Source organism: Rhinoderma darwinii, unplaced genomic scaffold (assembly GCF_050947455.1).
Source record: "Rhinoderma darwinii isolate aRhiDar2 unplaced genomic scaffold, aRhiDar2.hap1 Scaffold_724, whole genome shotgun sequence".
Classification (NCBI taxonomy): domain Eukaryota; kingdom Metazoa; phylum Chordata; class Amphibia; order Anura; family Rhinodermatidae; genus Rhinoderma; species Rhinoderma darwinii.
The window spans coordinates 172109-199707 of NW_027464285.1; the positions used below are offsets into that span (position 1 = coordinate 172109).

The following is a 27599-nucleotide window of genomic DNA, read 5'->3' on the forward strand; positions in this document are numbered from 1 at the left end:
CCCTGATGTACTCCTCACATATTACATATACCCTGATGTACTCCTCACAGATTACATATATCCTGATGTACTCCTGACAGATTACATATATCCTGATGTACTCCTGACAGATTACATATATCCTGATGTACTCCTCACAGATTACATATACCCTGATGTACTCCTCACATATTACATATACCCTGATGTACTCCTCACATATTACATATACCCTGATGTACTCCGCACATTTTACATATACCCTGATGTACTCCTCACATTTTACATATACCCTGATGTACTCCTCACAGATTACATATATCCTGATGTACTCCTCACATATTACATATACCCTGATGTACTCTTCACAGATTACATATATCCTGATGTACTCCTCACATATTACATATACCCTGATATACTCCTCACATATTACATATACCCTGATGTACTCCTCAGATTACATATATCCTGATGTACTCCTCACATATTACATATACCCTGATGTACTCCTCACAGATTACATATACCCTGATGTACTCCTCAGATTACATATACCCTGATATACTCCTCACAGATTACATATATCCTGATGTACTCCTCACATTTTACATATACCCTGATGTACTCCTCAGATTACATATATCCTGATGTACTCCTCACATATTACATATACCCTGATGTACTCCTCACAGATTACATATACCCTGATGTACTCCTCAGATTACATATACCCTGATATACTCCTCACAGATTACATATATCCTGATGTACTCCTCACATATTACATATACCCTGATGTACTCCTCACAGATTACATATACCCTGATGTACTCCTCACAGATTACATATATCCTGATGTACTCCTCACATATTACATATACCCTGATGTACTCTTCACAGATTACATATATCCTGATGTACTCCTCACATATTACATATACCCTGATGTACTCTTCACAGATTACATATATCCTGATGTACTCCTCACATATTACATATACCCTGATGTACTCTTCACAGATTACATATATCCTGATGTACTCCTCACATATTACATATACCCTGATGTACTCCTCACAGATTACATATACCCTGATGTACTCCTCATCTTACATATACCCTGATATACTCCTCACAGATTACATATATCCTGATGTACTCCTCACAGATTACATATATCCTGATATACTCCTACATATTACATATACCCTGATGTACTCTTCACTGTGTAATAAAAATGGTTGCAATTCCTAAACGTTTCACAGGATATTTTTGTTCAACCCCTTGAATTAAACATGAAAGTCTACAGTTCAATTGCATCTCAGTTGTTTCATTTCAAATCCAATGTGGTGGCATGTAGAGCCCAAATTATGAGGATTGTGTCACTGGCCAAATAATTCTGGACCTAACTGTATGTCAGCTGGGCCAAGGTAAAATCAGTTCTTCTCATTTGTCCATCTAAAAGGATCAGAAAACATGGTTGCAGACTTCCTCAGATGGAAACATCCAGATTTGAGTATCTGAGGATCTAGTATATGCCCATGCACAGCCACTTCTCCAATAATTCTCCGCCATGATGCAGCAGTCGACTCATCAGGCAGGTCAGGGGACCCCTATTTTCCACATAGGTGCGGGTACCACCTCCATCTACCAGCAATTTATGGCACATCCTGCGTTGGAAATACTCCTTTATTCTGCTCTATTCGCACATTGCAGCTTCCTGCTTCCCTATGATTATGAGGCGTGATGGCACCATGTCTTGTCTCCAAGGCAGCCAATCTTCACCATGTGATGTGACATCATTGCTTTGTAAACAGAGACAGACAGACAACCCTTTCTAGGTACATTGATGAAACCTAATTCAACAAACACGGAGAATAAAACAAGCACTTTATTAAAAAAAATAAAATTCTAACAACACGTTACACATAAGGTTTAGTGTCAAATGATGGGAGATCATTGCGGCTGTGTCAGAATAGGAACGGTAGTTCATGTAAAAACCTGCTCTGTGGATGGTAACACAACTACAAAGTTTTTTCAAGTGTAAGGTAAAACGCTAATGTCGTTTTGGGCTTACTCACAATCATCATACCCTTCAAAAGTACACGTGTACGGAGCCTGCAGTGTCTCCGACTTCAGTCACGTAAGGACACCCCATGTAATCTTTTTTTCTTTACATATTTTGACATGTGCATCAATATTTAATGTTCATTCATACAGTATAAAAAGATTTAAAAAAATACCTCACAGATATGCCACTTCCTTCTATGGCTCAATTACCTGGTTCTGCCCCTTTATAAGGCCTCATTCACACTGTATTTTGGCTACCATTTGGCATCAGTATTTGTAAGCCAAAACTGGGGACGGAACTTAAGCAGAGAAAAGTATAATGGAAAGATTTGCATGTCTTCCATGCTTTGGACCTAGTACTAGTTATGCCTTACAAATACTGATGCAAAATACTGACCAAAATATGCAAATGTAAATGAGGCTTTACGGTTTAGTAGTCTCTTATATGGGAGCTTTTGTTTCCTACTCTTTCATGGGGAGCATGCAAAACTAGTTTTCACCCCCCCCCCCCCAGCATCTTGCTAACATTTAGAACTAGGCATTCACTTGGCCATTCAAGAATCCTCCATTTCTTTTTTTTTTGGCCAGTCCTTGGTGGGTTTACTTGTATTGCCATGATCCAAAGCCTACTTTAAAGGGTAACTAAATGTTCAACAAACTTCTGACATGTCATAAGTTTTGATTGGGGGGTCCGAGCACTTAGACCCCCACCAATCGCTAAAATGAAGTGGCAGAAGCGCTCGTGTGAGCGCTCAGCCGCTGCATTTCTGTTCCTCTTTTTCCGGAAAACAATGTATCTGAGTACGGGCTCAATAGAAAGTCTATGAGCTCGTACTCCGATACATCAGCTTTCCGGAAAAAGCCAAACAGAAACGAAGCAGCTGAGCGATCACACGAGCACTTCTGCCGCTTCGTTTTAAAGATTGGTAGGGGTCTCCATGCTCGGACCCCCACCAATAAAAACTTATGACATGTCATTATGACATGTTATAGGATAAGTATCTGCATTTGACCGGATACGTGGTTCAACAGTGTTCACTAAGCTCGATCTGCGAGGCGCTTACAATCTCATCCGCATCAAGCCTGGCGATGAATGGAAGATGGCCTTTAACACCAGGAATGGCCATTACGAGTACTTAGTCATGCCCTTCGGCCTGAGTAATGCACCCACAGTGTTCCAGAGTTTAATAAATAAGATTTTCTGTGACATGCTGTACCACTTCATTGTCCTTTATCTGGACGACATCTTGATCTTTTCCCGTTCACTTTCGGATCACCGCAACCACGTTTGCCATGTCCTAACCCAACTGAGAGACAATCCGCTTTATTGTAAACTGGAGAAGTGTCTCTTCGAGCAATCCTCTGTTCCATTTCTGGGATACATTTAGTCGGGCACCAGACTCAAGATGGATCCAGTCAAGGTAGAGGCTATTCAAGACTGGCCGCAACCCAGTAGGCTAAAGGCCGTTCAGAGGTTGGCCAACTATTACCGGCGATTTATTCAGGGATTCTCCTCCTTGATAGCCCCGATTGCAGCCCTCACCCGTAAGTCGGCCGATCCCAAACTGTGGACTCCAGAGGCCAATCAAGGATTAAATCAGTTGACAGCAGAGTTCCTCTCTGCTCCAATCCTCAACCAGCCTGATTCGTCTCTTCCCTTCTTCCTGGAAGTGGATGCCTCCTCCTTCGCTGTGGGAGGTGTTCTGTCCCAACGGCAGGTCTCGGAAAGAATGCACTCCTGTGGGTTCTTTTCCAGAAGTTTCTCTCCCACGGAGAAGAATTATGGGATCGGGAACAAAGAACTCCTAGCCATCAAGCTTGTTTTAGAGGAATGGAGGCACCTACTGGAAGGAGCCTCACATCCTGTTACGAATTATACCGATCATAAGCATCTCCTGTACCTACACTCTAATCGACATCTGAACCCTCGTCAAGCCAGATGGTCGTGGTTATTCTCACAGTTCAATCTACCCATCACTTATTGCGCAGGTTCCAAGAACGTCAATGGATGTACATTATGAGCCAGAGTTTATAGTTGACCCCAAAAGGATTGTCCTGGCAGCTACATCAGTGATGCTGCCAAATCCTCCTCCTGGTAAAGCCATGGTGCCTTCTAAGCCCAGACTTTTCTCTTGGGCCCGCAGTTCCCAATTCATGACGCCTAACTATAGGACAGCCCATATATGCCTCTCTCTGAGCACCAACAGGTGCCAGAGTATCAGGTCATTTCTACCTAGCTCCAGCATTGTACTATACCTGATCTAACTTCCTGTGTTACGACTCTGCTTGTATCTCTGACCTCTGCATCTGTGCCTGTGATCCTGACCACGCTATTATATCCTGATCATGAGCTGCATCTGTGGTAACATCTGCACGATTCAAGGCTACTTCTTTTAAGGCACCCAATTTGCAGATTCCCCGCAGAGAAGTCCAAACAGCCTTGCGTCGGTCCCTGATGAAAACCGGGGGGTCTGTTAGTATCGACGCCTCGGTGCTTTTAAGCGCCACTAAAAGCTGACAAAATGGAATCCCATCCTCCCAGCCAGGTTCGTGGCACTCTGCCAATGTAGAATTCATAGTGGATTCTAGGATGAGGAGCTGCCCAGGTCCTGATACGGTTTAGCAGTCCCAAACCATAACAAGTTGTATGTTATTTCGTTATTTTTCTGGTGAAATGCGGTCTATAATTTATGCCAAACATGTCTTCTGATACAGGGGACAAATACATTTTTGATTCTTCTTTCCATAGCAGACAGTTGCATGCTTTTTTCCAAGGGGTTCATGAGCAAACTTCACTCTTTCCCTGATGTTTTTTTCTGGATAGCTAAGGTTTTCTTTTGGCACACCCACATGTAGTTTTCTTTAAAGAAATTATGGGGTTCTCAGTAACTTATTTCAGCATCTTGTGTTCTGCTCTCAGGCTGATCTTACGGAGACAGACTGGCCTGGACCAATTGGCAGTTGTCTGAAATCTCCACATGTAGATGGTTTTCTGGACAGTGGAATGATTGACATCTAATATTTTGGCCATCTTCCCGTTCCTGAATTATAGACATCCATAACCTTTCTGAAGGCCTCAGAGCATTCTGGCATGGTGATACCACACATTTCAATAACAAAGGGCAAACCAAATGTCAAAGGTTTAAATGAGACACATTCCTCCTAGATCCTCTCTAAGGCTGTAATCACACTTGCAGCTTTTTTAGCCAAATCCAAGAGTGTATTAAAAAGACATGTAAAATATAAATGAAGGAATGAGTCAAACTCCAGGTCACAAATAGCAGTGTTTCAGAAATGTCTGCTGCTGTCCCATTTATTTGAATGGGGCTTTCTAGTATCCATGTGCATGCTGCAGAAACAACCCTGTATGGAATGGTTTTCAGTTTCACAAATTTCTGCTACAAATCTTTCCCAGAAGTGAATCTTACCTGAGGGTAAGAACAAATGAAATCGCCAGCCGCAACATTACTTACATAGGTGACGAATGTGTACACGATGTAGCAGGTAAATACTGTGGTATTACCAGAAAAATCATGTAGCCATTCGCCACCGCATATGTGCGTGATTTCGGGCTCCACACCTGATTCTAATTGTAGGTGTTTAAGGTAGTGATAATACACTTCTGATATTTACAAAAAAAATAAAAAATCTTTTGCATTTTTTTTTTCTAACTGCAAAGTTAATTTGTTAGTGTTTTTTTGTTCAATTCCATCACCTATATCTTGTTATACTGTTTTAATGAAAGTCAAATATAAAAATGTCCATTTATTTTAAAAACAAAAACTCACATTGTCCTTACTGTCACTCTGGATTCTCCTGAACATCAAAACGACTTTTCCACTGTGTGACTTCTCTGATGAGCCCCAAGTTTGCCTATACTATTAAAACATTTCCCACATTCTGAACATGAACATGGCTTTTCCCCATGTGACTTCTCTCATGTTTAACAAGACGTGATTCATCTATAAAACATTTCCTGCATTCTGAACATGAATACGGTTTCTCTCCTGTGTGAATTCTCTCATGAATAACAAGACTTGATTTATCTGTATAACATTTCCCACATTCTGAACATGAATAAGGCTTCTCTCCTGTGTGAGTTCTCTGATGATCCCTAAGTTTGTCTTTAGTAGCAAAACATTTTCCACATTCTGAACATGAATGTGGCTTCTCTCCTGTGTGAATTCTTCCATGTCTAACAAGACTTGAACTATCTTTAAAACATTTCCCACATTCTGAACATGAATATGGCTTCTCTCCTGTGTGAATTCTCACATGTTTAGCAAGACTTGATTTTTGTGTAAAACATTTCCCACATTCTGAACATGAGTATGGCTTCTCCCCTGTGTGAATTCTCTCATGTCTAACAAGATCTGATATTTGTGAAAAACATTTCTCACATAGTGGACATGTAAAACAAGATGTGATTTATCTGTAAAAATTTTCCCACATTCTGAGCATGAATACAGCTTACCTCCCGCGTTAATTCTTCTGTTTGTAAAATGACGAGAACATTTTGTGAACGGTTTACAACATTGAAACCTTTTACCCACTCTTTGACCTGTACTTGTTGCAACTATCTGTGGTTGGTCAGGAGAAGATTCCTCATGATTAGTGGAATTATGTAACAGATCTGTACTTTGAAGTCCTGGCTGTACATTAAGGGTAATGAGGTTTTCTCCTGAAGACTGCTGCATGATCTCTTCATCTTCTACTTTATAATTAATCGATAACATGAAGTTTCCCTCAGAATTCGTACTGGGAATTTCTGTAAGGATTAAAAATGTATTGTGTGATTTTGTTACAAAACACAAAAGTTGACACAAAGTTGACACATGTATGACGTTCATATTAGGCTGGAAACACACATGCATTCTTTTGAGCCAAAGCCAGAAGTGGATCAAGCAGGAGGGAGAAGTTTAAGCAAAGACCTTTGAATCAATACCTGGCTTCAGTTAAAAAAACCTGCCTCAAAAGCTATATGTGTTGTGATGATGCATTTTGTGTGGTTTATTGTGAGCCCTCAGGGATGCATTTTGTAATCAGGTACCACAGGTCGCGCAGCCATAAGACATAAAGTGTCCTCATTGTCCAGTCCCCACAGGGGATCATCAGGAGGCACCACCATCACTCAGCTAGTGTGCAGAGCAGCAAACCAAGCAGATCCAATTACCTCCCCCACCTGTGTTCTCATCCTTGCTGTGGCAGAGAATAGTTGGACAATACACATAATACGGTAGTACAAAAGACCACAACTCACATACAGACAGTAGAAATACAAACTAAAGTCATTATAACAAATGATGGTGACTAGAAACTGCCAAGATGTTCCTCCCCCTGAGGGGTATATAAGGGCTTGACGTGGGGAAGAGAGGGATCTCCTGGATGTAGACTTTAATGAGAGCTGAAGCTGATGCCAGTGCTCTGAGGAGTTTCCTGTATTTACCTGATTTTGTGGACTGTGTGCTGTCCCTGCGTGAAGGGCGACCTGGTCTGTCAGCATTGGATACAATAAATCCTGTTGGAGTTGCCCTGTCTTCACTGGCTCTGTTGATCGTATATTAACCTAACGAACCCCATGACAACTGGTGTCAGAAGCGGTATCAACAGAGCGCAGCCCCATGGAGAACCACCCAGCGAATGAGTTCCGTAACTGGACCGTCCTTAGTCTCCAAGAACGAGCCCGAGAACTTGGACTGAACTACCAGTGACTATCTAAAAAGCCATTAATTGATCTACTGGTGAGTGCTAGCCAGATCACCTCCTCCCAGGTGGCTAATGGACATGCTCCAGAGACAGGGGCTCTTACCACTAAGAGCCAATGGTTGGTGTGGTAAGAGGAGGAAATGGCAGATCTGGGACCAGTCGTTACTCCGGAGTAATAGTTGGAAGCTGCTCGCATGGCAAAAAACAGAGACAAGCTGCAATGGAGGCTGAAAGAGGCTAGAATATTACCTGGGGTGAGAACCAGAGAATCCAGGAACCTTTACGGGTCACCCAGAAGTACTTCAAGACATTTTATGAGGTAACTGGGGATGTGGAAGGGTTTTTCTAGGACTTTGAACATCAGAGCGCCCTGCTGGATGTACCCACCTCTGATTGGATGCGTTTTTTAGTGGGGCTCCTTGAAGGTGGAGCCGCAGAAGCATACCGGACCCTAGACGCACAGTGGAACCGGGACTAAAACATTGTGAAACAAACTATTTTGTATTACTATGTAGTCATGCCAGACTCACATCGGGCCCAATTCTGAGACCTTCCCTGTACTACTGGAGGATCTTTTAGGATGTATGCCCATAAAATGTCCCAGGCGTGTCGGAGATGGCTGGAAGTGGATTCACTGTGGAAGATATTCTGCATGGGTTCCAGTTTTAAGCCAAGTGCCCCCAGGAAATACGGAAATGGTTCCGGGAATGGGAGCCATCAACATTGAATAGAGCTGCAGCCCTGGCTGATGAGGCACTAACCATCAAACCTCAGTGGAGGAGTCTGCTGGACAATAAACCTCAGCCGAACCCAGCCCCCCGGGCACCTCCTGTCATATATGCCCCTCAACCCATCCGCAGGCCGATGACAACCAGGCCAAACAATCCGGGGACCCCACAATTCTGACCACGATATGGAAGGTTCTCAGAAAGTAAATGTTATAGGTGGGGTCAGCCGGGCCCTTTACAGTCCAGGTGCCCCTCAAGAAATCGAAGGGAGCTCCGATCTTTTCCCCCTCGCCCTCGGCATCTTGTGCACTCCATCCTGCCTGAGGAAGAGTTACCACCACCCCCACCAGAGTGGACTGCTGAACCCTGCACCATGGAGACACCCTCTGGCATGTATAGCATTCAACCCCTTACGCAAAGTTACCCAGAGCAAAGGCAGCGCCATCTGCAGGATGACACTGGGGCATTCCTGACCATTGCTGACCCCCGTGTTGTTCGGCCAGAGGCAATCGATCAAGGCCCAGGAATACCCATCGAACTTGTAGGGTGTACTCGCAAATATATCCAGAAGGCTGCTGTACATTTGAATTATGGTTACGGGGAAAGACTCTGGATTGGTGTTATGGGGGGACTCCTTGTGGATGTTCTCCTTGGGAATGACATTGGGGAATTACAGTGCCATTTTGTGGGAGCCGTCACCCGACACCAAGCTGCCCAAGCACAGAGAGTTTCGGAATTGACTGTGGAGCAGCCTCCAGGACCCCCAACCGAACTGGTAAGAGCTGCATCAACTGATTCTACATTGGGGGACTTTTGGGACCGAGAAGAGTTTAGGCAAGAAATAGAAGATGATCCGACCTTGGCAGCTATTAAACTAAGGGCAGAAACTGGGCAGGAGGGAAAGAATGGGGATAGGATCACCAGAGATAAGGGATTGTATTATCGTTTAGTAGAGGCCCGGGGTGGGATCATCCCTGAAGTGACTACCAAGCAACTCATTGTCCCTCAAAAGTATAGGCTGCAACTACTCCAACTGGCTCATGACATCCCCTTATTGAGACATAAAGGTAGGAAACGGACAGAGAAAAGACTCACCCACAACTTTTACTGGCCTGGCATTTCGCAATCGATAGTTCAATACTGCCGTACCTGTGATTTGTGCCAATGGATGCGACATCCAGGCGCCCGTCACAAGGTACCCATGCAACCCCTGCCAATCATTGAGGAGCCATTTCAGCTTTTAGCTGTAGATATAATAGGAACTCTAGTGCACCCCAGCAGAACAGGGAAACAGTATATCCTGACGGTGGTGGATTATGCCACCGGTATCCTGAGGCCGTGGCTCTGTCCAGCATTACAGCCATAAAGGTAGCAGAGGCTCTTGTTACCGTCTTCACCCGAGTAGGATTTCCCAGTGAAATACTATCAGATCAAGGGATCCAGTTCACGTCAGACTTGGTCCAGTTCCTGCGGCGTCCGAGCCATTCGCACCACCCCATACCACCCCGAACCAATGGACTGTGTGACCATTTTAATGGAACCCTAAAAATTTGCTACGTGCCTTTGCAGACACTGAACGGGACTGGGAGCAATACCTGCCACATCTCCTGTTTGCCTACCCAAGAGTCAACCGGATTTTCCCCTTTCGAACTGCTCTATGGTCGAAGGGTCTGTGGGGTCCTCACCCTTCTAAAGGAATACTGGGAGGGAGATATCACCGACACTGGAGTACCTGTCATTCCTTATGTTCTGGAATTTCGAGAACGCCTTACCCGACTAGTGACCTTGGCTAAAGAACGCCTGCAAGGGGCCCAGTATAGCCAGAAGACCTGGTATGATCGGAAAGCAAGGACCCGTGAATTTATTGAAGGGCAACAAGTGCTCATGATTATCGCTGCCCCTGCCAACAAGCTTCAAGCAACATGGGATGGCCCTTACCGAGTTATCCGAAAATGTAATGACACTAATTACGTCATTGCCATGAACCCTAGTGGCCGGCGACAAGAGACTGTCCACATCAACATGCTGAAAGATTACCACGACCGGTCCCTACCTGTTTTGGCCATTTGCTATCCCCCTAGTGATAAGGAAGGAGACAACTCCCTCCCGGACTTTCTACATCTGGCTCGAGCTGGGGGTACTCTGGACCAAGTGCCCCTGGGACCCCATCTGTTGAATATCCAAAAGGGTGATATTCTCGGCTTGCTGGGACCGAGGGCTTCCGTGTTTTCCTCAGCGCCGGACGGACAACACTCACTAACCACCACGTGGAAACTCCAGGACAACGCCCGATCCAGCAGGCCCGCTACCGAGTTCCTGAGGCCGTTCGGGACATGATCAAGAATGAACTGGTGGACATGAAACAACTTGGGATTATTAGGCCATCTCAGAGCCCCTGGGCCTCCCCTCTGATACTGGTGCCCAAAAAGGATGGCACAACGCGATTCTGCGTAGATTACCGGAGCCTAAATGATGCCACCAAATGTGACGAGTACCCTATGCCCCAGATTGATGATCTGTTGGATCGGCTGGCCAGTGTTTAATTTGTAACTACATAAGACTTGAGCAAGGGGTACTGGCAGATACCCCTAAAAGAGGACACCCGGAAGCGATCTGCATTTATTACCCCCTTTGGACTCTTGAGTTCCTGGGAATGCCCTTTGGGATGAAAAATGCCCCAGCAACCTTCCAAAGATCGGTAGACCGGCTGTTAGAACAATGTCAGGACTTTGCCTGTGCATACTTGGATGATATTGCCATTTTCAGCACATCATGGGAGGAACATCTTAAACACTTAGGCATAGTGTTAGACCATGTTCTTGCAGCAGGACTGACAATTCGCCCTGATAAATGCCAGTTGGGTATGGCTGAGGTGCAATATCTGGGGCACAGAGTAGGAGGGGGAACCTAAGACCTGAGCCTGCCAAGGTGGAAGCCATTAGCAACTGGCCTACCTCTAAAAATAAGAAACAAGTACTGGCCTTTTTGAGGACCGCCAGTTACTACCCAAAATGAGTTTCCGATTTCAGTTCCCTGGCAATGCCCCTAAATGACCTGACCCGCAAAAACATGCCTAGTATGGTGAAGTGGACACCTGCCTGTGAGGAAGCCTTTATAGCATTAAAGACGGCTCTCACCACTGCCCCTGTCTTGGCCGCACCAGACTACAAGCACAGGTTCCTTGTGCAGACAGATGCATCCACCTACGGTATTGGAGCAGTTCTTAGCCAGATAAACGCGGCTGGGCTTGAACATCCAGTTGCTTTCATCAGTCGTAAACTACTAGATCGGGAAGTTGCCTGTGCCACTATTGAAAGACAGTGCCCTGCCATCGTATGGGCTCTCAAAATTACAGCCATACCTTTATGACAGAGACTTTACAATTGTAACGGATCACAATCCCCTCACATGGCTGAACCGAGGGTCAGGGGACAATGGACGATTACTGCGGTGGAGCCTGTCCTTACAACCTTACAGCTTCTCCATCCAATACAAATGGGGAAGCCAACACCAAAATGCTGATGGACTGTCCCTACAAGAAGAGCCATAGACCCCCCCCCCCCCCGTGCTGATCGAGGAACCCGGCAACTGTTGGGAATTATTTTGCGGTCGTACAATGAACTATCAAAAGTAGATCAGTGTGCACTACGAAAAAAACACCCCGATCACCTAATTATATATATACATACGTATATATATATATATATATATATATATATATATATACATATATATATACAAACGAGGAAATAGACGCAGCACTCCAAAAGTAGTTGCAAAGATAGTGGTTTATTCACCCATGTACAGAAATAGCTACGTTTCAGTCCTCTCAGCAGGACCTTTGTCAAGCTTGACAAAGGTCCTGCTGAGAGGACTGAAACGTAGCTATTTCTGTACATGGGTGAATAAACCACTATATTTGCAACTACTTTTGGAGTGCTGCGTCTATTTCCTCGTTTGTGTATCCAATTCAGGACCGTGTGGATGACGGTCAAGAAGTGCAACTTTTTTCTACCTAATATATACATATATATATATATATATATATATATATATATATTATATAATAGATTAAGGTTAGGATTTAGGGCTGTAATAGCAGTACTAGCTGTAAGGCTAGATCAGGGCTTTATTAGGGTTAGGGCTTTATTTTATTTTTACGTCTGTTATAAAAAACAAAAACGAAACAAGCAAAACAAAAAAAAAGAAAAAAACAAGTTTTAAGCTGGGTACCCACAGGGGCGGATACGCTACGTAAAAATCACGCAGCGTGTCCAACCTAGAACCCGCAGTATATTTCGTCCCAAAATCGCACTACATTGTGGTGCAGTTTTTCTAACGGAATATTCGCTGCGGAAAAAAGCCGTTCATACTTACACCCTCCCTCCTCTGATGTCCGCTCCAGCCTCCCTGGATGACATTGCAAGAACTGTGATGCTGCAGCCTGTGATTGGCTGCAGGGGTCATATGGGACGCAACGTCATCCCAGGAGGAAGGAGGGCATTTTGGGTAAGTATGTTTTTTTTTTCCGGAAGTGCGATCTTTACGATTACGCCGCAAAACTTGGCTTTCTGTTGCGGGTTTTGAATCCTCATTGAATTGAATGGGAATACTCGCAATGGAAAATCAACAATAACTCAGAATAATTTGACATGCTGCGGAATTAAATTCTGCACCGCAGGTAAATTTATTGACGTTTACACTGCAGGTTTTTTTCCGCAGCGTGGGCATGAGATTTGGTAAATCTCACCTACTTTGCTGCTACTGAAAATGCTGCGGAATTTCCGCTACGTGTAGGAACTCGGCCTTAGTGTTATTCTTAGGCTTACTTTAGGTTATATTAGGACGTATAGAGCTTGTGTATGTACCCACACATAATGTCTCAGAGAATGTACCGTGCGGAGCAAGCCTCACTATGCTTCGACAGTTCTGAGAGACCGACACCGCTTCAGAAGCGGAACCTTTTTCCGACAGTGGCGATTCCAATTCTACCACTGGACCCCATAGCCCTATGGTGGTAGATACAGCCGTCGCTGTCGAGGTGTCAAGTGCAGGGCCGAGTGTTGCAGTCCCTCCTGCAATGTGGGATCCCGCACTATAGTTTTCTCCCCAAGTACCCCAAATGGAAGCGACTCCAGGAATTAATGTCGATGTTGCAAATATTACAGCCTATGATTTTTTTTATTTATACGTATGTGATACAGTCCTACAATTAATTGTCCAGCAGACTAATCTTTATGCTATTTAATTTGTTCTGCAAAAGTCTGCATCTATTTACTTAAGAATGTGGAATGGCACAAGTGTCCCAGAAATTAAAATATTTTTAGGCATTACTCTCAATTTGGGTTTGGTTAAAAAAACAAAAACATCTGTCCGGTCCTACTGGACTTCTAGTGCTGTCCACGCTATCCCTGTATTTGTAGCAGTGATGTCCAGAAACCGCTATGAAGCCCTAATGCGGTTCATGTATTTTACCAATAATTCCCAAGTCCCCCCAAGAAGTGACCCAGGCTGTGATTGGCTTAATAAATTAAGGCCATTAATCGCCCTTCTAAGGGATTTATCTGTAGATGAATCACTTATGAGCTTTAAAGGCCGTATTTCTTTTTGTCAATTCATCCCCTCCAAACGAGCCAGATATGGGGTAAAAATGAAACAAATTTATTGGGGGTGTAGATCTTTCAGACCAGGTGCTTCAACCTTACCCGGTGAAGAAAAAATATGCCTAGTACAAAAAGGTGCCAATCTCCTTAATTCAGATTACTACGTATAACAGTTTTGTTCTTTTTAAAAAGGCCTAAGTAACGCTCACTTTTTTTCAGTACCAGGAGCAGGAGTTTTGATTCCACTATACCTGCGAGTCTGAATATGTGCGCAGACTTTCAGAGCGCCACTTTTTACACCCCGTCCCTTTCACCGAGACCCAAAAATATCTCCAAAAAAGGTGCCGGGTATGTAGTAAGCAGGGAAGGAGTAGGGATACCCGCTTTTACTCCCCATGTGTCTATCAAAACCAGGCCTTTGAAACTACCCCTCTTTCAAAACCAGATCACACAGATTACAATTACTAATATTAACACAAAAAAAAAAAGGGGGTGTGGGTCTTTTTAGGGAGTCGATTTATTTATATTTTCTTTTTAGTTTGTGGGATTTCCAAGTAGGGAGGATTTCTTTTGGGAAAGGTCATAGAGCATATTTTTTCAGACCTTGAAACAAATTTTACTCTTTATGATTTTATTTATTTGTGGGTGATCAAGTCCTGGAATTACATTTTCCAGTACAAAATCCCACTGCTATCAATGGACCCCCAATGTCCCTGAACTAAATTTTTTGGGGGGAATTACATTATTAACCCCTTAAGGACGCATTTTTGAAATCTGACATATTTCACTTTATGTGGTAATAACGTCGGAATGCTTAAACCTATCCAAGCGATTCTGAGATTGTTTTCTCGTGACACATTGGGCTTTATGTTAGTGGCAAAATTTGGACGATATATTCAGTGTTTATTGGTGAAAAATTGCAAAATTTAGAGAAAATTTATAAAAAATAGCATTTTTCAAAATATAAATGCATCTGCTTGTAAAACAGACAGTTATACCACCCAAAATAGTTACTAGCTCACATTTCCCATATGTCTACTTTAGATTGGCATAGTTTTTTGAACATTCTTTTATTTTTCTTGGACGTTACAAGGCTTAGAACATAAACAGCAATTTCTCATATTTTTAAGAAAATTTCAAAAGCCCTTTTTTAAGGTATAAAGTACAGTGAAGTTTACCGCTCAGACGGTGCTGGTAACAGTCCAATATCATTCAGTATAGACACTCTCTCCCAGAAAAATGCAGTGGACAGTCCGCAATCCAATGAGGGTGTGGATGGTAATTCTTATCCTTGTAGTTCCACCAAGCTCCTTATCGTCTCCCTCCACATTCAAAGAACTCCTGGTAGGAAAAGGATCTTATGTCTCTAATAGATGGAAAAAGGAAGACACATAGTGCAACACCCTCTGAAAAAGATTGCTCCACGCCAAGTTTAATCCATACTCACAGAAGTAACAAGAAATAAAAGCATCAAGGTAAGTAAAAATCTTTAAAATTTCTAGGCGGCACGCCAAACACTCTCGCCCGACCCTGGGTTTCGCCCTTCCGGCTTCCTCTGGGGCATGTGTGACGTGTCTAATTAACAGGTTTATATAGCCGCATATCATTTAAATTTACATAAATTTACATACATAAAAAATGGTTAAAAAAAAAAAAAAAACATATACACCCACAATGATCTCTGCAATATATAGAGATAATCTGATCTTACCATCATAATCGTATACATATATATACACTTTTATTATTTTTATATAAATGCCTAATCTCTTTAAAAAGTAAAAAAATATATAGAATATATTATGCTAAACAAGCCTATTTGCCACCTTTATAGTTGGTTAGATTCCACATATCATCCCATATCCATTATATTGATTTTTATTTATATTTTATCAGTTGTGTTATATTTTTTCTGTCTCTAATTTTCCACTTAGTCTGAACTGTGGCCAATCTCTAAAGCTTCCAGAGCTTCAGTGAGCTGCAGCTAATCAGAACAATTAAGTTCTGCTGAGACAAGATCCCTTGGTCAAAATGCTATGTGTGAACAAGTCTCTTACTAATACTATACATAGGGCATTTTTTGGCATAATTGTTTTCATAACATGGAACTACAAATATGGACCAGAATATCTATCAGATGGTATCTCACCAATATTAATAAATACTTGTATAAACAAAACAAAAAAAAACAAAAAAACATTTTTATAAAAAACACTTCAATTCGAAGTCTGAATTGAGTCCTAAGGGCTGAAGCGTTTTTAATTGATAGATCCAAAAACTTTCTTGCTTGCTCATTTTTTTAATAAAATCCTCCCCCCTCCAATGATTATCAATTGTCTCAATAGCAAAGAATTTAGTGTCCTTGGGATCTTTATGGTGGAATTTACAATAGTGTGCTGACACACTATGGTCCATCTTGCCTTTTCTGATGTTATTACAGTGCTCTGCTATTCGAGTTTTCAATTTGCGGGCTGTACGTCCTACATATAACTGCCCACAGGGACACTGCAATAAGTATATAACCCCTTTAGTATTACACGTTGTAAAATGTTTGATCTCATATTTTCTTTTATTTTCGGCATCCATGAAAAAGGTAACATTCCCCTTTCTTTTATTATACCCCACTTCTTTACAAGCTTTACACTTGTTACAGGAAAAAAATCCTTTTGTCGCAATAATTGGTTTTGTAGGAGCTTTTATAAAACTATGAGTAATTTTATCCTTTATATTAGGTGCCCTACGATGTACAATACTAGGATTTTTGGGCAACCTAGATCCTATAACAGGATCGTTCCTTACAATATGCCAATTTTTTCTAATAATATTTCGTATCAATGAAGAACTTGTGGAATATGTGGTAATGAACGGAACCCTTAATGTTTTATCATTATCATCAATTCTCTTTGTATGAAAATTATCAATTTTTTTGATGTTATCGCCAGAATGGACTGCGATTTCTTCTCTAACCTCCTTCAATGCTGACGACACCCTCTGTTCCTCATAATTCCTTTCTATCAAACGAGATTTAATAACTTGTGACTGTACATCAAAGTCCTCTATTTTTGTACAGTTTTTCTTTATCCTTTTAAACTGCCCTTTTGGGATATTCCGAAGCCAAGGTTTAAAATGGCAACTTGAACATTCAATATAACTATTACAGTCAGTAGGTTTGAAATAATTTTTGGTGTATAGTACATTGTTTTCTATAAAAATTTCCAAATCCAGAAAGCTAACTCTATTTTTATCATACTCTGAAGTAAAGGTCAGATTACATTTATTGTTATTAATATAATCTATGAAAGTTAATAAATTCTCTGTTGTTCCTTCCCAAATGATAACCACATCATCTATGTAACGTTTGTACAACTTTATGAATTCACAGAAAGGATTATTACTAGAGTAAATAAAAGAATCTTCCCAGACTGCCAGGTACAGATTTGCATAACTTGGTGCAAATTTAGCGCCCATAGCAGTACCGGCAGTCTGAAGGTAATAGTCTGAATTATACCAGAAATAATTCTTCTCTAAACTAAACCTAATGAGGTCTATAATAAAACGACCTTGCTCAGGAGTCATATTTTTATCCATACCAAGAGTATGTTCTACAGCCTGTATCCCTAATTCGTGGGGTATACAGGTATACAATAATGAGACATCGCATGTGCATAAAATAGTGTCTCTATTGACATTCACGGTTTTTAACTCCTCGATTACATGTGTGGAATCTTTCACATAGGATCTACTAGCAACAACATATTTTTGCAAGAAACAATCAATATACTCAGAAATGCGACTAGTTAGCGAATCTATTCCGGCTACAATTGGCCGACCTGGCGGATTGGTCTTGTTCTTATGAACTTTAGGTAAGTAATAAATTACAGGGATCTTGGGATGTTTTGTATTTAAATATTCAAATTCACGGTCATTTAGAATCCCCCTCTTTTTTGCATCCAGAAGGAGACTCTCCAGTTGTTTTTTGAAAACTTCGGTAGGATTATTCTTTAGTTTTTTATAGGTAACACAGTCTGACAGTAATCTCTTCATTTCAGTGTGATAATCAGATTTATTTAAAATAACAATCCCCCCCCCTTTATCCGCAGGTTTTATTACCACCTTAAGATCTTTTTCTAAATCTCTCAACGCTGTTTCTTCTGCGGAGGTTAAATTCTTTCCTTTATTCTTCACACTTATCAGATCCAATTGGTTGAGTACAACCTTTTTAAAAGCCTCAATACAATGGTTGTTGCTAATAAGGGGTATGAATCCTGATTTATCACGTAAATGTGTGTGGTTATATTGGTCTTTATGTCCTTCAAAGACGGTCTCTTTATGTGTGACGTTATCTCTACTATTTTTTATAGCGAAATGCTTCTGGAGGTTGAGGGATCGAATGAACTTGTGTACGTCAATGTATGTTTTAAATTTATTCATGGATTGTGAGGGTGCAAATTTAATCCCTTTACTTAGAACTCTATAGTGGTCATCTGTGAGTGTTTTATCACTCAAATTGAATACTCCTTTTTTACTCAGATCTCCTTCTGTTTTTTTGGGGGAACAGTCACCCCTTCTATTCTTTGTCCTTTTGCCTCGTCTAATTTTCATTTTAGCGGCGTCAGTCTTTCCCCTTGAAAATGATTTTCTTTCTGGGGTATTAAATTTTGCGATTTTAATAACTGGTGGGGAAAATTTTTTGGATTAATACCATGATTCATGTTGCCTGGTTGTAATGAGGGTATGTATTGATCCACTTCCTGATATTGATAATTATTATAGTATCTCGGAGGTCTAAAACCTCTCTGTTGGTATGGGATATGGTGATACTGTCTATGATAGGCTTGAGAACTATAGTTATTCCTAAAAGAAGGAGGATAGCTCTGCTGGTATACTCCAAAATTTCTTCTTGGACTATTTTTATAAGTATTGCCATTGTAAGGCCTTCTATAATTTCTCCCATGTGTCTGATCATCTTGTCTGTGGCGATTATCGTACCCCTGTACAGGGACATTGCTAAATTTCTGTTCTCCCTTGTCCCCCAAATGCATATTGGTCTGTGTGATATCTAATTTTTGGTGCCATTTATATACTGTTTTATTTATATAGTCATTTTTTATTTTTATATATTTCTTATGTTTTTTGGCTCTAATATCATTCTCAATCTTTTTAATTCTCTTTTGACTTAGTCCTGATAGTTCTATATAATCATCTAATGATTTAAATGGTTCTAATTTAATTTTATATTCTTCAATTTTTTCATTAAGTAATCTCAGTTTCTTTTTTCTTATATTAATAATGAATTGAATACCTTTAAAAGCACATTGATTTAGAAAATCTTCCCATGTATTTAAATCATGTGGATCGTAGTCCCCATTCAACTGCAGCTGCCACCTGAGGCCTTCAGGAATCATGTATTCGCTTAAAAGTTTTTCTAGGGAAGCTACATCCCACATGAGGGATATCTCTTTGATAATAAATGTTTCAAGCTGTTTGAACATGGACTCTAGATCATCCGATCTCTGTTCCATATCTAGATCAACTTCTATATTGTTTGTAAAATCAGCAATATTTTGCGTACGGAAACTAAATATATCCATTGTAGGTAGTGCACAAGAAATAGGATCACAAAGATACAAATATAATGGTGGTTTCTCTTGGCTCAAATACCCACAAAATCTCTCTCAGACCGGAGCAGGCAAAACTAAATTGGGTATGATCCAACAAATACCCTAAATAACATATATAAAGTACAGTGAAGTTTACCGCTCAGACGGTGCTGGTAACAGTCCAATATCATTCAGTATAGACACTCTCTCCCAGAAAAATGCAGTGGACAGTCCGCAATCCAATGAGGGTGTGGATGGTAATTCTTATCCTTGTAGTTCCACCAAGCTCCTTATCGTCTCCCTTTTTTAAGGTACCTGTTCAGTTCCGAAGTGGCTTTGAGAGGCCTATGTATTAGAAACCCCCATAAAACACCCCATTTTAAAAACTAGACCCATCAAAGTATTCAAAACAGCATTTAGAAAGTTTATTTAACTTGTGCCTTGAATAGCAAGTGGTTTGTATATTAAGTGGAGTTCCAAAAACCGGATTGATTTACTGTGTTGTGTGTGACAAAGTGGGGGGCCATTGTATGTGATATATGTATTGATTGCTTGCTTGCTACAAAGTTTGCAAAAGTGACATAATTTGTAACCTTTTTTTTCCTTTGCAGTTTCCTGAGTAGCTGAGTAAGGGGGAGGGCTTAGCTGCTACCAGGTGGTATAAATCAGGCCTCACTACTCTGTAGAGCCTGCTCTGTGCCTTGAATAGCAAGTGGTTTGTATATTAAGTGGAGTTCCAAAAACCGGATTGATTTACTGTGTTGTGTGTGACAAAGTGGGGGGCCATTGTATGTGATATATGTATTGATTGCTTGCTTGCTACAAAGTTTGCAAAAGTGACATAATTTGTAACCTTTTTTTTCCTTTGCAGTTTCCTGAGTAGCTGAGTAAGGGGGAGGGCTTAGCTGCTACCAGGTGGTATAAATCAGGCCTCACTACTCTGTAGAGCCTGCTCTGTGCCTTGAATAGCAAGTGGTTTGTATATTAAGTGGAGTTCCAAAAACCGGAGTTCCAAAGAGGAGTTAAAGCCCAAGTAAGTGCTCTTCTACTTCTTTATCTTTTTGGTTAACACCTGTTCGCTGTTTTTTTGTAACTGGGATAATGGACAGCAAGATTGGAGGTTTTCTTCAGTGCACAGTTTGCCATATGTATGCACGACTGGAGCCGGAGTTCCAGGGTGAATATCTCTGTGGCAGATGTGAGCATGTTGTTCACCTGGAAGCTCGTATTAGAGATCTGGAGGAGCAGAATGCAACACTGAGGAGGATAGACAATTTTGAACGGAGCTTGCTGCTCACAGAGCATGCAGTTAGTGGGTTACAACTGGAGGGTGAAGACATGGGTGAGCAGGATCAGGTAAGTAGCTGGGTTAATGTAGTTAGGGGCAGTAGAAAGGGGTCAAAGACAAGGAAGGCCGATCCGGTTTCTGACATTCCAGGCAAAATTGCCAAGTTGGGTGATGATGCGAGGGTGTCAGTCTCAGAAATGGCAGCCCTAGTGGATACTGATCTCCCTAACAGCCGGGAGAACAGCCCAGCTAGTAGTCGGCGGGATGGTAATGCAGGTAAGCCAAGACAATTGATAGTCGTAGGGGATTCTATAATCAGGAAGACGGATAGAATTATTTGTCGCCAAGACCGCCTCAACCGAATGGTTTGCTGTCTCCCTGGTGCCAGGGTTCGGCATGTGGTGGAACGGGTGGACAAATTGCTGGGAGGGGCTGGTGATGATCCAGCTGTCGTGGTCCATGTCGGTACCAACGACAGAATAAATGGTAGGTGGAGGAGCCTTAAGAATAATTTTAAAGAACTAGGCTACAAGCTGAAGGGAAGGACCTCCAAGGTTGTATTCTCAGGAATACTGCCTGTGCCATGCGCATCACAGGAAAGACAGCGGGAGCTTAGGGAGTTAAATGCATGGCTGAAGTCTTGGTGTAGAGGAGAAGGATTTGGGTTCCTAGAGCACTGGGCTGACTTTTCATTGGGGTACAAACTGTATTCTGCAGATGATTTGCACCTAAATGGAAGGGGGTCCGCTGTGCTGGGGGAGAGAATTCTAGCTGGGGTGGCGGAGTATTTAAACTAGGGCTGAGGAGGGAGGTCAATGTAGAAAAAAAAGGGGTAGCCAGGTTAGAGAGGGGTCAGACTATATTGGTGGGGGGAGAAACAGAATGTGGGGAGAGGACTAGACAACAGGATAAGGAGATCCTTTCGTTACAAAACATCAGTGTAAATAAAAAGGACCGATTAATGTCAAATCACATTTCTGATAATAAAAGTGAAAAACTGACAGGCAAGTTAAAGTGTATGTTCACAAATGCCAGAAGTCTAGCAAGTAAAATGGGGGAGCTGGAGGCCTTGATACTGGAAGAAAATATAGATATAGTTGGTGTTGCTGAAACATGGCTGGACTCTTCACATGACTGGGCTGTAAATCTACAGGGTTTTACACTTTTTCGTAAAGACAGGACAAATAGGAAAGGTGGTGGTGTATGTCTGTATGTGAGAAGTGATATGAAGGCGAGTGTGAAAGAGACAATAGTGGGTGAAGACTGTGAGGAGGTTGAAACCTTGTGGGTGGAACTAGAAAGGGAGGTAAACACTGAAAAAATTACTTTTGGTGTAATCTATAGACCCCCCAATATAACTGAGGAGATGGAAGTTCAGCTATATAAACAGATGGAGCGGGCTGCACAGGCGGGTACTGTAGTGATAATGGGAGATTTTAATTTCCGGGATATTAATTGGTGTCATGGTTCGGCTTCAACTGCAAAGGGGAGACATTTCCTCAACCTGTTGCAGGAAAATTTTATGGGCCAGTTTGTGGAAGACCCGACTAGAGGTGAAGCTCTGTTGGATCTGGTCATTTCTAATAATGCAAATCTTGTTGGGAATGTCAATGTTCGTGAAAACCTCGGTAACAGTGATCACAATATAGTTACATTTTACCTATACTGTAAAAAACAAACGCAGGCTGGGAGGGCAAATACATTTAATTTTAAGAAAGCCAATTTCCCCAGGATGAGGGCTGCAATTCAGGATATGGACTGGGAAGAACTAATGTCAAATAATGGAACAAATGATAAATGGGAGATTTTCAAATCTACTTTGAGTTATTATAGTGCAAAATTTATTCCTACAGGTAATAAGTATAAACGACTCAAATTAAACCCCACATGGCTTACACCTTCTGTGAAAGGGGCAATACATGACAAAAAAAGGGCATTTAAAAAATACAAATCTGAGGGTACAGCTGTAGCCTTTGTAAAATATAAAGAGCTTAATAAAATCTGTAAAAATGTAATAAAATTAGCAAAAATACAAAATGAAAGGCAGGTGGCCAAGGATAGTAAAACAAATCCTAAAAAATTCTTCAAGCATATAAATGCAAAAAAGCCAAGGTCTGAACATGTAGGACCCCTAGATAATGGTAATGGGGAGTTGATCACAGGGGATCAAGAGAAGGCAGAGTTACTAAATGGGTTCTTTAGCTCTGTATATACAACTGAAGAAAGAGCAGCTGATGTAGCCGGTGCCAGTGCTGTTAATATATCGGCTGATATACTGAATTGGATGAATGTAGAGATGGTCCAAGCTAAATTAAATAAAATACATGTGCACAAGGCTCCGGGACCAGATGGGTTACACCCTAGAATTCTTAAAGAGCTTAGTTCAGTTATTTCTGTCCCCCTTTTCATAATATTCAGAGAATCTCTAGTGACTGGTATAGTGCCAAGGGACTGGCGCAGGGCAAATGTGGTGCCTATTTTCAAAAAGGGCTCTAGGTCTTCCCCGGGTAATTATAGACCAGTAAGCTTAACATCCATCGTGGGGAAAATGTTTGAGGGGCTATTGAGGGACTATATACAGGATTATGTGACAATAAATAGCATTATAAGTGACAGCCAGCATGGTTTTACTAAGGACAGAAGTTGTCAAACTAACCTAATCTGTTTTTATGAAGAGGTAAGCAGAAGTCTAGACAGAGGGGCCGCTGTGGATTTAGTGTTTTTGGACTTTGCAAAGGCATTTGACACTGTCCCCCATAGACGCCTAATGGGTAAATTACGGACTATAGGTTTAGAAAATATAGTTTGTAATTGGATTGAGAATTGGCTCAAGGACCGTATCCAGAGAGTTGTGGTCAATGATTCCTTCTCTGAATGGTCACCGGTTATAAGTGGTGTACCCCAGGGTTCAGTGCTGGGACCACTATTATTCAACTTATTTATTAATGATATAGAGGATGGGATTAATAGCACTATTTCTATTTTTGCAGATGACACCAAGCTATGTAATATAGTTCAGACTATGGAAGATGTTCATGAATTACAGGCAGATTTAAACAAACTAAGTGTTTGGGCGTCCACTTGGCAGATGAAGTTTAATGTAGATAAATGTAAAGTTATGCATCTGGGTAGCAACAACCTGCATGCATCATATGTCCTAGGGGGAGCTACACTGGCGGATTCACTTGTTGAGAAGGATCTGGGTGTTCTTGTAAATCATAAACTCAATAACAGCATGCAGTGTCAATCAGCTGCTTCAAAGGCCAGCAAGATATTGTCGTGTATTAAAAGAGGCATGGACTCGCGGGACAGAGATGTAATATTGCCACTTTACAAAGCATTAGTGAGGCCCCATCTAGAATATGCAGTTCAGTTCTGGGCTCCAGTTCATAGAAAGGATGCCCTGGAGTTGGAAAAAATACAAAGAAGAGCAACGAAGCTAATAAGGGGCATGGAGAATTTAAGTTATGAGGAAAGATTGAAAGAATTAAACCTATTTAGCCTTGAAAAAAGACGACTAAGGGGGGACATGATTAACTTATATAAATATATTAATGGCACATACAAAAAATATGGTGATATCCTGTTCCTTGTAAAACCCCCTCAAAAAACAAGGGGGCACGCCCTCCGTCTGGAGAAAAAAAGGTTCAAGCTGCAGAGGCGACAAGGCTTCTTTACAGTAAGAACGGTGAATTTATGGAATAGCCTACCGCAGGAGCTGGTCACAGCAGGGACAGTAGATGGCTTTAAAAAAGGGTTAGATAATTTCCTAGAACAAAAAAATATTAGCTCCTATGTGTAGAAATTTTTCCTTCCCTTTTCCCTTCCCTTGGTTGGACTTGATGGACATGTGTCTTTTTTCAGCCGTACTAACTATGTAACTATGTAACTATGTAACCCTTCAGGCATTTCACAGAAATTCAAGAAAAGTAGAGGTGAAATTTGCAAATTAAATTTTTCTTGCTGAATTTCAATTGTATAAAAAAAAATTCTGTAACACAGAAGGTTTTACCAGAAAAACAATACTAAATATGTTTTTGCCAGATTCTGCAGTTTTTAGAAATGTCCCACATGTGTCTCTAGTGCGCTCGTGGACTGAAACACAAGCCCCAGAAGCAAAGAAGCGCCTAGTGCATTTTGAGGCCTCTTTTTTATTAGAATATATTTTAGGCAGCATGCCAGGTTTGAAGAGGTGTTGAGGTGCCAAAACAGTAGGAATCCCCAAAAAGTGACCCCATTTCGGAAACTAAACCCCTCAAGGAATTCATTTATGGTTGTTGTTACCATTTTGACCCCACAGTTTTTACACAGCACGTATTTGAATTGGGCTATGAAATTAAAAAAATTTAATTTTTTCCAATAAGATGTCATTTTTTATCAAAATTTCTTATTTTCACAGGGAACAAAATACCCCATTTTGTTGCCCAATTTGTCCTGAGTGCAGCAATACCCCATTTGTGGTGATAAACTGCCGTTTGGGCCCATGGGTGGCCTTAGAAGGGAAGGAGCGCTGTGTGTTCTTTGGAGTGCAGATTTTGTTGGATTGGTTTTCGGGTGCCATGTCGCTTTTGCAGAGCCCCAGAGGTATCAAAGCAATGAAAACCCACCAGAAGTGACCCCATTTTGGAAACTACACCCCTCAAGGAATTAATTGATGGGTATTGTGACCATTAAGACCCCATAGTTTCTTCACAGAACTTATTTGAATTGGGCTGGGAATTTAAAAAAAATATATATTTTCCAATAATATGTAGTTTTAGCTAAAAATTTCTTATTTTCACAAGAAATAAAACACTCCATTTTGTTGCCCAATTTGTCCTGAGTGCAGCAATACCCCATTTGTGGTGCTAAACTGCCGTTTGGGCCCATAGGGGGGCTTAGAAGGAAAGGAGCACTATTTGTTCTTTGGAGTCCAGATTTTGCTGGATTGGTTTTCGGGTGCCATGTCGCATTTGCAGAGCCCCAGAGATATCAAAGCAATGAAAACCCACCAGAAGTGACCCCATTTCGGAAACTACACCCCTCAAGGAATTAATTTATGGTTGTTGTTACCATTTTGACCCCACAGTTTTTACACAGCACGTATTTGAATTGGGCTGTGAATAAGATGTCATTTTTCATCAACATTTCTTATTTTCACAAGGAACAAAATACACCATTTTGTTGCCCAATTTGTCCTGAGTGCAGCAATAACCCATTTGTGGTGATAAACTGCCGTTTGGGCCCATGGGTGGCCTCAGAAGGGAAGGAGCGCTGTGTGTTCTTTGGAGTGCAGATTTTGCTGGATTGGTTTTCGGGTGCAATGTCGCATTTGCAGAGCCCCAGAGGTATCAAAGCAATGGAAACCCACCAGAAGTGACCCCATTTTGGAAACTACACCCCTCAAGGAATTAATTGATGGGTAATGTGACCATTTAGACCCCATAGTTTCTTCACAGAACTTATTTGAATTGGACTGGGAATTCAAACAAAATTTATTTTTTCCAATAATATGTAGTTTTGGCTGAAAATTTCTTATTTTCACAAGAAATAAAATACCCCATTTTGTTGCCCAATTTGTCCTGAGTGCGGCAATGCCCAATTTGTGGTGATAAACTGACGTTTGGGACCATGGGAGGGCTCAGAAGGAAAGGACCACCATTTGGCCTACTGGGGATTTTCTGGTGCGAAGTCATGTATGCAGAAGCCCCTGAGGTAACAGTACAGTTGAAACCTCCAAGAAGTGACCCCATTTTAAAAACTACACCCCTTAAGGCATTCATTTAGAGGTGTAGTGAGCATTTTGACCGGAGACATACACCCTATAAACTGTAATGTGTGTTCCCACGGGTATGGCAATACCCTACATGTGGCTGTTATCAGCTGCCTGGGCATGCAGCAGGGCTCAGAGGGGAAAGGGGGGATAAGCTGTGCGGAGTGCATCAGGGTAAGTAACTGGGGTAGATTAAAAATCAAGGGATGTGTAATGACAAGGTAGGGAGACAGACAGGTGAGCCCTAATCTACCCGCCACTCAGTCCCTGCCTACTTGCAACGACCCGTCCTAAGCGACAGGGTACAACTGGGCGACGGTCCCTACGCTCAGTAAGTGCAAGACAGACAAAACAGACAGGGGTACACAGAAGATAGGGAAACGGGGCAGCTGCCCACGGAGACACCGTGAGCAACAAGAGTGGTGAACGAGCCGAGTCAAACAAGGAGTGAGCAAGGTACAAAACGCTGAGCAGGAGAGTTGTCAGAAAGCGAAGGTCAATAACAAGCAGAGGATCAGTAGTACAAGCAGCAGCAGCAGCAAGCCAGGAAACAAGCATAGAAGAATCACAGGCAAAGGAGGAACGGAAAGGCAGCTATAAATAGACAGTGGGCGGGAACTAGCTCCGTCTGGCCAGGCTGTGATAGGCTCTCCCACTCCTAAGCCTGACATCCTGAGTGGTGGAAGATGGAGTCAGTCTCACAGACATAGGAGCAGGTGCAGACTGATTGCCCACGGGCGTCGACACAGAACCTGTGTCTGGCAAATCCTTTACAGGATGTATGATAAATTTTGAAGCACTCTTTCATATGGAGCCTTAGTTTTTCGGGACACGTGTCACATTGATATATTGTGTCCTTCCTTATCCCCC

At 41.7% G+C, this 27599-nt stretch overlaps 1 long non-coding RNA gene across 1 annotated transcript in view; it reads right to left on the minus strand.

The window, feature by feature from the left end:
• Positions 1-5772: 5772 nt before the first annotated feature.
• LOC142729580 (uncharacterized) overlaps positions 5773-27599 on the minus strand; it is a 65784-nt gene continuing 43957 nt past the window's right edge. The window contains exon 2 of the long non-coding RNA XR_012878368.1: positions 5773-6820. This is a non-coding gene — a long non-coding RNA (uncharacterized LOC142729580). The remainder of the gene's footprint in view (positions 6821-27599) is intronic.